The sequence below is a fragment of the Choristoneura fumiferana genome, chromosome Z, assembly GCF_025370935.1.
Source record: "Choristoneura fumiferana chromosome Z, NRCan_CFum_1, whole genome shotgun sequence".
Classification (NCBI taxonomy): domain Eukaryota; kingdom Metazoa; phylum Arthropoda; class Insecta; order Lepidoptera; family Tortricidae; genus Choristoneura; species Choristoneura fumiferana.
Window position 1 is genome coordinate 12,282,718 of NC_133472.1, and position 15,324 is coordinate 12,298,041.

Here is a 15,324-nt window from a genome sequence, read left to right on the forward strand (position 1 = left end):
TTAATCATTTTAAGAGTGACACAACATCTCTTCACTTCTGCTGCTGATTTTACTGTCAAGAATAAAAATAGTCAAAGGTTCAAAAATGTGGCGTTATCTGGGAAAAGGTACCTTGTTGTCGGTATTGAGTTATTGATATCCCCATAATCTACATACATTTAGCTATCGAACCATGTAAGAAACATGCATGTAGGTTTAAAAGATATTTTTTTTTTAAATGTTGAAGCTCAAAAGCCAGAAAAGGTGATTATGAGAAAATTGAATTCAAACTTATACACCCAATAAAAGTATGTTATTGTTGGAAGTTACATAGATGACATGCTATTTGAGGAGTAGATTGTACGGGCTTTCAGGTTTCAAGAACAATTTTGTAATTGGACAACGGTTTTCCTATAGTTTACCTTGCCAAAGTGCAAAAAGTAAAAAAAAAGGTTGATGGATTTTTTACATTTTTTTCCATTTATAGTATATTTCCATTGGATTTTATCGAAGGAAAAAATATTATGCGTAATTGGACACTAAATAAGAACTACTCCGTTTTGAATTAACGATGTTTATTATAGAAAAAAAAATACTTTAACAAAAATAACTTTGTTGTTTACAAATGTAATTAAACAGTCAAAATCAACAAACTTTTATATTTAGTACGCTAAAACATAGCCAAATGAGACCAAATTAACTCAACAAATCTTAAAAAACTAGTTTTTTCAGTCTCAAAATTCAAGATAAAGTTTAGTAAAAAGTTTGTACAATCACTATATATTTTCTAAAAGGTACCTTATCGTCGGTGGTAAAATATTTAGTGATTATGAAGTGATATCATTTGAAAACGACTAATAACTTACGATTAATTTTAATAGTCTTAATTTAAGAACATTGTAGTATTAAAACTCTTACCAAAAACCTATAATTTTGTCTCAACACACTATGATTAACGTATTATAAAAGGTACCTTACTGTCGGACGAAAAATGTTTAGTGACATAGTTAAGAATAAGATCTAAAAAAATGCTTTTGATTTGTAGTTGTAACTATTAATCGTTATTATTATTACTATAAATCAATCTCTAAAGACCAGCAGGTGGTAGGACCTTGTGCAAGGTCCGCCCGGATTGCTACCACCATCTTGCTCGCTAATCCTGCCGTGAATAGCAGTGCTTGCATTGTTGTGTTTCGGCGTGGAGAGTAAGACAGCCGGTGAAATTTCTGGCATTTGAGGTATCCCATCTTAGGCATCTAGGTTGGCAACGCATCTGCAATCCCCCTGCTGTTGCAGGTGTCTAAGGGCGGTGGTAATGTCTTACCATCAGGTGACCCACTTGCTCGTTTGCCATCCAGTCGAATAAAAAAAAGACAAATTGGCGTAAATCGTCAATAAGGGCCTTATCACACTCGCGATTCGCGGGAGAGTTGAAAGCGAGGCAAGCGTGCAGTGAATTCGCTGCGAGCGTATAACGATTTCGCCGCAAGTGCGCAACGATGTCGCTGCTGCGAGCGCATGGCGAGTTCGCTGCTTTAGCGCCAAAAACGCCATATTGTAGACTTTCGTATAATAAATAGGGCGTCTTCGGCGCTAACGCAGCGAACTCGCAGCGACATCGTTGCGCGCTCGCGGCGATATCGTTTCATGCTCGCGGTGAAATCGTTACGCGCTCGAAGCGAACTCGCTGCGCGCTCACCTCGCTTTCAACTCGCCCGCAAATCGCTAGTGTAATAAGGGCCTAACTGGCTACCGCCTAAGGGTGGCCAGTTATTGATGATTTACCTTACTCTAATTAAACGCATTTTATGATGATTCTTGTCATTTTTTACGCGCCGACAAGCACCGCAATGGGCCCGCGTGGGAACTAATGCCCAAGCTCTTTCATTCTGAGAGGAGGCCTGTGCCCAGCAGTGGGAAGTATAGGCTAGGATGATGATGATCATGATGACGCGCCGACAAAGTACCGACGTCCGACACGTCTTCCAAACCGATACCGAGCGCACAGAAAGCATTCAAGAGCGGCACCGACAATAAGGTACCTTTCTTACTAAACTTTAAGGGATGTTTTAACTCATAAAAATCGATTTTAAAACTTGTGTCTCTGTCAAATTAAAATTTAGACCCTGCTTATTAATATAGAGTAAAAAAAGAAAAAATGATTTTTTTCGACATTTTACTTCAAGCGCGATTATCTCGGAAACTAGAACCGACAACAAGGTACCTTTTACCAGATAATGCCACAAATATATTTACTGGTGTAATAAAGTCTCGTCAACTTTGTGTACCTATGTGTGGGATGAAGATGTGTTTTTTATTTATTTATTTATAAACCATAATAATTTTACAAAAGAGAATTTCATATCAGCGGGCGAAAACTCAACAGATTTTATCTGCCGCTGTCAATCGCTCATTTTATGAAAAATCTTGGGTCAGACACAGACTTGACATTTTGAACATGAAACTACCGTGAGACTCACACATTGCAAATGACAACATAACGGACAACTCACGTCCGAAACCGTGTACAGTGACATGTCGAGCTAAATTCGATCACAGACGCGAGCCATCCGCCATGCTATCACTTACAAGACTTGAAATTATTATTGCGGAGCACACTGCACGCCAAAAAAGCAGCTTTAACGATTTGCTTACATCTAACTGGTGTCACATAATATATCTTATTACAGGTGTCAGACGGTAACTCATTAAGTGTACTCGGTAAAATATACTGCCATGTGCGTTTACCGTATATATTGGTTCATTTTGGTACCACATATTTCGGTAGATATTCTAGTTTACGTAGATTACATGCTCTAACATTCATATTTAAATCATGCAATGCAATCTACCTATTTCGCACTGAAGCACTTCTATTTTAAGAAGGTTATAAATACTTATTACGTTACAATACTCAAAGAGCTTTGTCTCATCCCTCTGCATCTTTTTCTCGGCTAATTTAGTAATACATATCTATATTTATTCTTAACCATGCTTGAACACTACGTTTTAAGAACTTGTTAACCGTAACGTGTTTAAAATTAACAGGTTCATCAGTTAGAATAAAACAGGAGACCATGTTTTTGTTTTCTTGGATTTAAGTAAGAAACTTATAATATTCAATTATTTTTCCATTATTCTTAAAACGTAATATGCGCTTGTTGTGCACCTCGTAAATAACGTGAGGTAATAAATAAATACTTCTTTATTTCTAAGACACGTGACAATTAAGCTCTCAATGTTATCTGATTAGTGTCAAGATAGATGAAAATGTCGGAAGTGAAAGAAATGTTAGAAATGGATAGATGTGTCTTTATGTATCTCCAACCTTACTCTCTTTTAATTCAGTTTGGCATCATTTGTCACAATCTTAGGTGCTTGTCGTTGAGTGTCAGTCAGTCGGTCTTGCTTAGAGGGTCAATCAGAAAGTAAAGCACCTAACCACAAAGTTAGTAGCGGTGATTTGATTTCTGCCAGTCGTAGCAGCACTGATAAAATCAACCACTTTAAAATTTAAACGTTCATTAAGTACCTAATTAAACTACTGTTATTCGCATGGCAAGCAGACGTCATATTTTTTTTGTAAGGGAAGAAATATATTTTATTACAATCGCTTTGCGTAGGTAGTTAAGTAGGTACGTAAGTTAGTCATAGGACTATTATTTTAGGAATATTATTAATTGAACATCAAATAAATAATTGTCTATCAATGTATTCTCATCATTTATATACCTTTGTACATAAATTAAATTATTTCAATAAAAATAAACTAAATTTTTAGAAAAACTAGTACTGCAGATAATTCGAAAATATACATAAACACAAACTATACAAAATAAATACTACAATCACATCAAAAATACTGACTGCACAGCAAAAATACTGACTCCACAGCCAATTAACTAGAGCGTGCGTAGATGAGATACTCATTCTCATAGCAAAATAACTTTTACTGACAATTTGGCACCGGAAAATTAGCTACGACGACGAGCGGAGCGAGGAGCGTTAGGTACAATTGCGACCACAACGCGCGTACCGAGCGAGCGCGCCGCGGCAGCGGCCGGCGAACCAACATAACCTTATTTATTTAGGAAACAATTTGGCCCCTACTACAGTATTTTTCACCTATGATGAGTTCTGTGACACTTGAAAATTTTCCGAATTACGCATACGCATACTATGTTCGCAAAATATATTTTTTAAATAATTTCTAGTTTGAAGCAAAATAATCATAAAAATTTAAAACTGTACATTTTAATTATATATAGCAATATCAGTGTCCATTAAATAGTCTCCATCGAATACGATAGAAAAATAATATTTTTCTAAATTACGCAATGTGTGAAACGGAACAGAGTAGTGACGTGACACAACATTATCGGCAAGTGCCGCGTTGCATTATTCAATAACAATGAACATTTAGATAGTTTAATTTTTTAAACAAAACTTGCAAGATTTTGTAAACGCGGCTATTGGAACACGGCCGCAGCCATCTTGTGCCTCCTGTGGCCAGTGCTTGTCAGTATCACTGTCAGTACGAGTGCGTCTGCCTTGTATACGAGTCTCGATTGCATTTTCTTTGCATTGTATTTCGTTATTGTTAATTTCTGTTATTATTATAGTCAAAATACCACAAACGGGACTTATCACGCTATTATTACACAAGTAATAATAGCGTGATAAGTATTATTGTTATTGACTTTTGTTACTGTTTCTCGTTAGGTTTGTTGTTATTTTTTGGCAAAATGCCGAAACGGTCTAAAAAGACTGTTTTGAACTCCTAGAGTCGGGAGTTTGTAATTCGTTTGAGGGATTATTCTGAGCGAGAACGAAAAAACGGTGTCCCGGTGGGCGGAAAACTGGAAATATATATTGTCACTACTTTGAAAAAATCTCGTATCTCAAATCAATACGTCAACAAATTTAACCCTTAAAACAGTGTTCATTAAGTTCACTCGGAAAGATTATCGATTTAGAGATACCAGCTTTTTCAAAGTAGTGACGATATATATTTTTAATATAATGCAACTTCTCCAAAAATAGGCACTAATAACTCGTAGAAAAATCGATAGTTCACTCGATAAATGGTACATCTCTAAAACTTTCAAACTCGAAATGTCACAGAACTCATCATAGGTGAAAAATATTATAGTGCTGGTTATGTAAAAACTTAAAAAGTATATACATGATGAAAATAAATTGATAGGTAATTATATATTTGATGTGCAAAAATAGAAGCTATATTTTTAAAAAAAGTTACAAGGTATGATGTGCGTTAGTCATTGATTCATTATAGCTGTGCAATAATAAAAATGCTTTACTTTAAGATAAATAGCGGTACGCCACGAATATAATTTGCAGTAATTTTTTTTGATAAAACATGGGTCCTTGGTTCCTGTGCGTTTAAATACTAACCTTATTTTATTAGTGTTCCAAAAAACTCAAACCTAACCCCTTTTTAAACACCCGCCTCGTTTCTTGACTTCTACAACGTTTAAAGTTTAAAAACCTCTTTAGCCTCCAAACCCATTTGTATGTAAGAACTTCGACGATAAATAAAAAAAAAACTTTCTTGAAAGACTTGGAAGTCCCTTTCCAAAAAATTTGAGACTCAAATAGCTTTTAGACAACTAAGACCTTTTGCATCCAATCTTCCGAGCCTAACTGGGAACAAAATAATTAATAAAAGAGAAAAGTCAAATTTGAAATTATTCTTTAGATCTAAGTAATAAATTTAATATTTGGTATTAAAAAAGCTTAATTAGAAAAGGTTTGAGCTAAAACTAGGTTTGAGGTTTTTAAAAAGCCTTTCATCAGTGCTCTAAAAAGGACTACAAAGCTTTATATTTCGGGATAAAAGGCTTTTGTCTTTCCGAATCACTGACTATTATTTAAACTTATTGGGACCAGAGGCTGTACTGCCTAACGTTTCTGACGCTCGCGATCGCAATCAAATAACAGTTTTTGTATGCGAAATCTGTTATTTGGTTGCGATCGCGAGCATCAGAAACGTTCGACAATACGGCCTCAGGTAATTAAAAATCACATGATGTGATGCACCCTTAACCAGGCCCTACCCTACTTCACTTAGATACAATATTTTTTTAATAAACTCGTGTAACTTTTGTCCAATTTGTATCTAAGTTTGAAGTAATTTAGTTTTTTATTGTCTCGGTAGATGGCGCTATACTCATCTAAAACATGCTAACGTTTGTCTATGTCGCTTTGGAATGTATTTATTTGAATTTTATTTTTTACGGATAATAATTTTCAGATTTGCAGAAGCAACATAAATCAGTTTATTATAATAAGATAAGATAATAAAAAATACAGTATCGACTTTCATTCATTGACTTCTTGGTACGAATTTGTACAAGAATTGTTCCTGATTCGTCGTAATCCCGTTTCGTCGGATTCTTGTTTCGTCGGATTCCTGATTCGTCGTATTTTCAATATCAAATGAAACTATGCAATTACCGTGACTCCACTTTCGTATTTAATATTTAAAACGAAATATTAACAATATCAACAATTTCAAATAAAGACACGTTAGTAAAAATGATGATATGATACTTATATACATACCAATTTAATTAATATACAGAGCCTATTTACACAATCTAAAATACGACTAATCAGGAATCCGACGAAGCAGGAACACGACGAATCAGGAACAATTCAAGGAAGTATATTGCTTCAAAAATAATTAATTACCAATTTTATTCATAAGGCAGTTGGAGTTTTCTCCACCGTTCTACTTTATTTGTTTAATGTTAAGAAATAAATATATTATTAAACTGATTATTCGAATCTATAGTGAAAAGCACTGAGAACGGGCCCAATTCCTCACAAACTTATCCGACACGTTGTCATTGCTCTCGAGTACAGAAGATCCTTTTGGTGACAGCTTTCACAGATTATCCCGTTGTTTTTGTTTAATGTTCACGGGTGGATAAAACAAAGACCTGAGATCAAGGGTTCTTGGGTCGTTGACCCATCTGGTTCGAAATACTTTATACAAACACTATAAATTTGATTTTTCTTTCAGAAAACTAGATATTTGTTAAATATTCCAGTCAAACTCGTAAAACGGCTGTTGTAATCATATTTTTGAAATAGCCAGATTTCATTTTTGACTGAGTCAAGAAAAAAAAGCCAAATTTCTCTATTCTGCGTTTATTTCCTAAAATTTAATTTCTTTATAAATATTTTCTACGAATTTACGTGACTTAATAATAATAAAATTGTGTTCAGTTAGTGTAGTTTAATTCAACAATAAATAACTTTCAATAATAATAACAAGTTTTAGATCGCGAAGCGTACCTAATAAATGTTTTCTTTATTGTTTCCCTAAATCTCAGTCTTTTTTAACCACTGGTATTTGTATGTAATATTTAGTACCTTACAAGAAACAAAAGACTTTTTTAGAATTAGACTTGGTAGAATGGATTACAATTATAAGATTAGTTGAACGAGGATCTTTAAGACTATAGCTATTAGTTGCGGTCTACTTGGCGGGCACTGGGCACTCCGCTCGAATGCATTGCGGCAATGAGTATCGGCGATACGGCCACATAATACTAATATGATATTTAAACACACATTGGACAACGATACTGGTATTTAACACCTTTTACATTAACCTTGAGTCGTTCCGTGGCGCTGTTAACAGCTATATTGCCAATAGTTGGTAAACAATCACATCAATGTCGATTGACAATCGTACATCTAAAGGACACTGACAAATACATCGCAAGTGTGTGTGTTTAATGATTACTATTGATTACTATTAGGTTGATCGGTGTAGTCATAAAGAGAAACATACCTAGCTGCTTTTTAATCGTCTACAAAGACTATTATTACGAATATTAAGTTTCCAAAAAAAGAAGCGTGCTGTGAAAACTTGCAATGAAAAACCAACTAAAACATGTTTTTGTCTAGAATTTCGCTTAGACAGTGAATGATAGTCAATAATAATTAATATTTCTATTATGACGTAATATTGAAGATTATTGAGTTTAAATTAATATTGTTTATATGATTGTTTGTTTATTATACTGGTAGAGTCGCAAAGGATCTCGATTGTATTGAAAATGGTCCGCCCCCCTATCAAAGGTAGGTATTTACTTCTAAACTATGCTAAATGATACGCTTGTACTGGTATTGTCTGTCTAAGCCCGGCAAACAATATTTAAAATTATACAGAATTTACAGGCAAACTCTTATAATAATTTAGTCTGTGGAAAGGCATGGTTATTTATGATAAATTAAGAATTTGAAAAATCCATTTACGTATAGGAAGCATCAGAGGCTTTGTGCAGAAATCTAAACGCGCACATTCCCAAAATGATCGGTGCAATGTCCCGTAAAACGACATGATACAAATCACGGCAAAAAAAAAACAAACAAAAAGTTTAATTTTAGAAAATCGTTAACGATCAGACGTTTTGCTGGCAGCAAAAAGGCTTGTTAGTTGATCTAACATTTGTAATTAGTTTGTTATTTCGCGCGTGTGGTTTGGATAGGTTAGTTTAGGCTTGCGGAAGGCTTTGCCGGGGCAGCGGGGTCAGTGGCAGGGAGCGGGGGCGGGGGCGCCGCGTGGGCGCGCTGACATCACCGCCGGAGCCAGCCGGTCTTACATCACCGGCTGTCTCCCACCGACCACAGCGCTCAACGCAAGCGTCCGCGCCGAAACTACTCTGATCCAATCGTCATCGACTATTAATCTACCCATAATCGTGCTATACTGAAGTTTTATTTGAGCCCCGCTTATGGGCATAGATAGATAATTGCTTAATTAAGGGATTTATGTATTACATACCTACATACATGGCCATGACTACTCAAGACACAGCTACAGACAAGTGCTTAGCAATAATTGAATGCAATGCCTTATTGATTGAATACAAACGAGATGACGTTAGTTATGTTTTTGACTAGTGATGTCATGTACTCCAATTAGTCGGCAAGTTTAAGGTCACGCGTCGTTGGAATTAAAGTATTGAACGACAAAGAAGATTAAATAGAATTTTAAATCTACACAAAAATAAATTTAACTTTATTAACTGATAATAAACTAGCTGTTGCCCGCAACTTAGTCTGCGAGAACTTAGCATTTTCTTCTTTACGTTTAAACCGCACTACGGCTAAATTTTAAATCAAGTAAACTTTAAACCGCCAATGCGGCCGCTTGCATTAGTTTACTTGATTCACAAAGTCACGCGGTTAAAAACAGCGGCGGTTTAGCAGTAGTGCGGCCTAGGCCATAAGGGAATATTTTTCACATTGGGTCGAGTACAGAGTTTACATTACTGCAGAGACCGCGTCATACTATATAATGAATGTAAACGAAAAACTTGCACAGTCTTTATAATACTTAGGTAACATGTAATAGTCGATCAAAACTTAATATAGAATGTTTGCCGCATACTCGTCGTCGTATAAGTACGGAGCCTCTATCAAAATGTGTTATTATATATATGTATATCCTATCCTGAAGATACATGCATTCAAAAAAGTAACAACAACAAAGTTGGACTCGGTTACGTTTTGACGTCAACGCTTACTCGCATTCATTGCAGTTTTTGAGTTACATTCCAATTTTCTTATTACTTTGAAGGAGTTGTAAGCAAGTTCTTAGTTTATTGTTCGAGTCCCATATTTCCCACGACAATGATGCCAATTGGTTTATCAATCACGGCAGGACGGATGCCGAGCCGGCGTTGCCGCTGGGGCAGTGGGCGGCGTGTGGCCACCAGCCGTTCACTTCTGTAGTGTTAAACGACCGGCGGGATGTGCGGAACAATTCAATATAAACCTCGGCACGTTTAGCCTAACTGTACATTGCTTGGCCTGTTAGCACGGGAAGGCAATTCGTTGGCGTGAATTGCTTTCATGGACATCATATCTACCACACTACGAGTATACTGCTTTCAATGCAGCGATGTTACATCAACAGGCTTCTTCTAAGATAAATTATAAAACTAATTAAACAGATACCTACTTTTGATATTTTTCTGAGAAAAGTCTATTTGAACGTTACCTTCTTCGGAAGCTGACTAATATAATGCTTAGTATCCATCCAGCTTGGTATTTTTTTAAGAGGAAGTAAGTGGCTTCAATGATTCACCGACCCGACCAAAAGTTAACTAGGTACCAAAGATTTGGATTTAGATTGAATAAACTGTGGAAGTAGGTTATCGTATTATTTTTATTTTTATTTATATATATTGTTTATTCATAATTGTATATGTGGGTATCGTGTTCAATGTAAGTGGTAACTAAGTACCTATATTATTTATGTATATGTATGTATGTATATACATCATATTATTAGTATTGTCATACTAATTGTTGTGTCCTTCCTTCTTTCTGTAAAAAAGGTTGCCTGGAAGAGATCGCTCTTAAGCGATAAGGCCGCCTATTGCTCACCTTGTAATTTTTTTTTTCTCTTTGTATCTGTTTTCTGTATCGCTTACTATGTCTGGTGTACAATAAAGAGTCTTTGTATTGTATTGTATTAAGTGTATTTATTTATATGTTATACACCTATTCTTTTCTTCTCACTGTGCATAAATTACTGTTCGCCTATCTTTAAGTTTTCCTTCCCTGTTTAGGTTAGCTTGAAAAGATCCCTTTTAGGGATAAGTTCGCCTTTGTGCTCTTTTGTTTGGTTGTTTTCTTTATGTATTATTTTTGTGTTTTATGTACAATAAAGTATTTACATACATACATACATTTGGGTCCGTAGACTGTACATATATGTACCTATACTATCTATACATATAAAAAAGTCCTGACTGATTGACTGACTTATCAAAATCTTTAACACTAGAAACCTTTATATTGTAGATTCAAGGGAAAATTTATAAAATATTTGTTCAAAAAATAACTCTATTCGATTCAAAACTATCGAAACGGGCACAGGCATTCAAGAACAGGACTCGTCTAAACTCAGTTTGTATTAAGTATATTATGGGTATACTCATATCTTCGCGTATATTCTGTACAATGGACATGCGAGGTCACGCTTTGTAGCGTATCGCGAGCCATTGTGCTCTCGTGTACAGAACGGGTTCAAGACATCCTGGCAATAAAGCTAGCTGGCAACAGAACAGACACTTGAGGACGACACCGCACTACATAAATTTTAATCAGATCACATTGCGATATTTCCGCTGCGTTTGCTTTTTACGTTAACACAGGATATTAGCTAAGTGTGCTACATAGAGCTGTCAAGCAATATCATAAGTCTAATGCACTGTACTATCTATTATACTACAGATGGTAACTATACAAATTGTCGACTACGTCCGGGTGTATTCAGTCATCACTTTTACTGCTGAATTGAGATCTGATATTGTAGGCGAACATCCTTCACGTCGTGAATCGTGATGCCGTCATCGTAGGAAAATGTCCGTTGGCGAAGCACGGTTTCAAAGTTTTAACTAAACCCTTCACAACGCAGCGTTGACTTACACGATACATTTTGCAATTCCTTAGTGTTAGTTGTATAATCTCCTTCCTTTCATGCTTTTGTAGTTATATGGGTAAAGTCAACATCTTATGGAAGAGAAGTGGAAGAGAAGATAAATTTAATATTAATATACGCTAACCATTATGGTATTCAGGCTAATATCAAATTGGATAAGTGAAGACTGATTCCCGACTAGCCGTGAGCACAAAGAGTGCAAAAAATATCCGTACCTAGTTAAGAAAAAATACGAATAAATAACCATAATATGATTATAAATTAACCTTTGCTATAATTTTACGCATGGTTGCAATAAAATTGTTATCCTCCGTTTTTGCGATAACACCAAGTGGGATCACATGTAGAGTCACATACGGTCACCGCAATCGCAAAATAATGCTACGTGGACATTAAAGAACATGTACCTCGGCGACCGAGCTTTTCTCGGGCTAAAACTCGATAACAAGCGTTTACCCAGAGATAAGACCAAGCTAGATCGATTTGTCATCCCCGAAAACCCAAACATACCAAATTTTATCAAAATTGTTGGACCCGTTTCCGAGACCGAGAGAGATATTATATATATATACACACACACACAAGAATTGCTCTTTTTTATGGTATAGGGGGAAAACGAGCAGGCGGATCGCCTGATGGTAAGCTATTACCGTCGCCCATGGACACCTGCAACACCAGAAGAGTCACAAGTGGGTTGCCGACCTTTAAGGTAGGAGTAGGTACGCTCTTTTCTTGAAAACTTGAAGGTCATATCGGTCCGGGAATATCGCAGGCGATAGTTCATTCCAGAGTTTTGCTGTGCGAGGCAGGAAATTTCTGGAAAAACGCACAGTAGAAGACCGCCAACCATCTAAATAGTGAGGATGGAAGTGTTGTCGCGTAGGTCGGTGGCGAAAGGATGCGGCGGCAGGGATCAACCCGAATAACTCCTCGGAGCACTCCCCGTTGTACATACGATAGAGGATGCACAGTGAAGCTACATCTCTACGCAGCGCCAAAGAGTCAAGTCGATCAGAAACTCGTTGGCAGCCGACTATTTGAGTCGCTCTCCGTTGTATGCGGTCCAGAGGGAGAAGCTGGTACTGGGGAGCCCCTGCCTACAGATGAGAGCAGTATTCCATATGTGGGCGAACCCGCGCCTTATAAAGCTGGAGGCGGTGGGCCGAAGTGAAATACTGTCTCGATCTGTTGAGCACGCCGAGCTTCTTTGAGGCTAATTTACCCTTACCATCTAAATGGCCGCGGAACTGGACTTCACTCGAGATGTCAATACCAAGAATTCCGATACTGGCTGTGGTAGCTAGGGAAGTGCTTTCGAAAAGAGGTGATGCGACAAACACAGACTTTTTTGTGGTAAACGCGCAAACCTGTGTCTTTGTGGGGTTAAAACGGACTAAATTAAGTCGACCCCATTCGGAAACTTCTTTAAGGGAAGTCTCAATTTCAGACACAAGTTTGTTTCGGCACTCTATGGCGTTTTCCCGAGAAATATTGGCGCAGCCGGTGTAAAAAGCATCAACCGTACTATCATCCGCATAACAGTGAATGCCGCCAGTTGGCAGCATATCATTGATATGCAGAAGGAACAGCGTAGGCGATAGCACACAGCCTTGAGGGACACCAGCATTCACAGACATGGAATCAGAGCATGCGCCGTCAACTACGACCTTTATGCTTCTGTCCGTTAGGAAGCTGCCGATCCATCCGCATAATTTCTCGGGAAGCCCAAAAGACGGAAGTTTTGAGAGGAGTGCTTTGTGCCAAACCCGATCAAAGGCCTTTGCTACATCTAAGCTAACAGCCAATGCTTCACCCTTTGTCCCAATCGCCTGTGCCCAACGATGTGTCAGGTAAACCAGAAGATCACCAGCCGAGCGGCCGCTACGGAAACCTTATTGTCGGTCACTCAGAAGTTGGTGATCCTCTAGGTACCGAAGGAGCTGGTCGTTGATAACAGACTCCATTATCTTCGAGAACAGGGAGGTTATGGCTATTGGCCTATAGGTAGATGGATTGGAGCGGACTCCTTTTTTAGGTATCGGGTGGACCAGAGCAGACTTCCATGAGATCGGGACTACGCCAGAAGAGTAGGAGAGCAGAAAAAGACGCGTTAAAACCGGAGCCAACTCAGGAGCGCAAGTCTTCAACACTATCGGGGGGATTCCATCGGGCCCATTCGACTTATGGATATCGAGGGAGAGAAGTGCTCTACGCACTGAGTTTTGGTGGAACCGGATATCCGGCATACAGCCCTCACACCGCGGTATGGTCGGCGGCGTGTGTCCCCCGTCATCCAAAGTCGAGTTGAACGCAAAGAGCTAGAAGATCGGCTTTTTCATTTGCGTCGTGGGCCAACGAATCGTTACCCGCATGTAGAGGCGGAAAAGATGGCGTGCAGAAATTCCCCTGAATAGCTTTGGCAAGAGACCAGAACGCACGAGTTCCCGAAGGGGTCCACTCTAGTCTCTCGCCAATTCTACCAATGCTTTTGAGGGACCTGGAGGCAAAGTTAAACTCCTTTTCACTTTTACCTGTACACAGGTATTAGAGAGATAGATAGGAAAAAAGCGGCCACTGAGGGTTTGTAGGTATGTCAAAATCCATACTAATCCATACTTAATATTATAAATGCGAAAGTAACTCTGTCTGTCTGTCTGTTACGCTTTCACGCCTAAACCGCTGAACCGATTTTGATGATATCTGGTACAAATATAGAATAGACCTTGGGAAAGAATAGGCTATCTTTTAACGCGAAAAAGAGGCTTTAAGGGGTTGAAATAGGGGATGAAAGTTTATAAGGTGGAAGTTCGTCGCTGTCGAATATAAAACCATGAAACTTAGCTTTAAGGCACTTAATAAGAAGTAAATCGATATTAGTTTGAGCTTTTTTGAAAATTTGACTTGTGAGGGGGTGAAATAGGGGATGAAAATTTATATGGAAGGTCGTCATTATCGAAGATAAAGCGATGAATCTTTATTAAACTTGCCATTTCGGCACGTGATAAGAAGTAAATAGATATTTGTTCGCGCCTTTTTTTTAATTCTTCCTGTGAGGGGTGAAATAGGGGATGAAAGTTTATATGGAAGATCGTCATTGTCGAAGATAAATCAATGGTTCTCTATGAAACTTGGCATTTGGGCACGTGATAAGCGATAAATAGATACTTATTCACGCGTTTTTTATAATTCTTCCTGTGAGGGGGTGAAATAGGGAATGAAACTTTATATGGCAGATCGTCATTGTTGAAGATGAATCGATGGTTCTTTATGAAACTTGGCATTTGGGCACTTATCAGAAATAAATAGATATTTGTTCAAGCGATTTTGAAAATTTTACCTGCGAGGTGATGTTAGCAAAGGGCATGATGCAGAGTTAGCAGAGCCTTCTAAACTCAAGCAAAATGTACGCAATGTGGGGTCATTTAAGATGGCTAATTGACATAGACAGTCAGACATGAAAAATTATAATTTTCAGATTTTTTCTTATTTATTGAGCTATAAGAGCTACCTTTATGCAAAATACCAAGTTTCAAGGACAGCCGGAAGTACCCTATTACTTTTTCTGTTAAGGTGATTTACATGGAAATACCTTTTTAATGACTGTAGCTTTTGATTGCCTTGACTTAGAAGTTTGTTTTTTTCGCAGCTTTCGGGCCTATTGACCTGAGTTTAGGGTTTCAATTTCAACTCGATATCGATACTCCGCTTTACGAGATAAAGGGTCTTGACAGACAGACGGACGGACGGACAGCAAAGTGATATAAGGGTTCCATTTTTCCTCTTGAGCTAAGGAACCCTAAAAAACATTTGTTCTGGCGCTTTTCAAATTTTGACCTATTTACTTGAAAATATGG

The 15,324-nt window shown here is 37.5% G+C and overlaps 1 protein-coding gene across 8 annotated transcripts in view; it reads right to left on the minus strand.

Moving 5' to 3' along the window:
- The window catches only part of raw (NDT-like domain-containing protein raw), a 100,743-nt gene that overhangs the window by 62,812 nt on the left and 22,607 nt on the right, over nucleotides 1-15,324 (minus strand). The window contains exon 1 of one of the 8 annotated variants that reach the window (XM_074086930.1): nucleotides 6,830-6,848. The exons of the other annotated variants lie outside the window; for them this stretch is intronic. The gene's annotated coding sequence lies outside the window, so the exon portion shown is untranslated. Of the gene's footprint in view, nucleotides 1-6,829; nucleotides 6,849-15,324 lie in introns of those variants that run through there. 8 annotated transcript variants of the gene reach the window in all.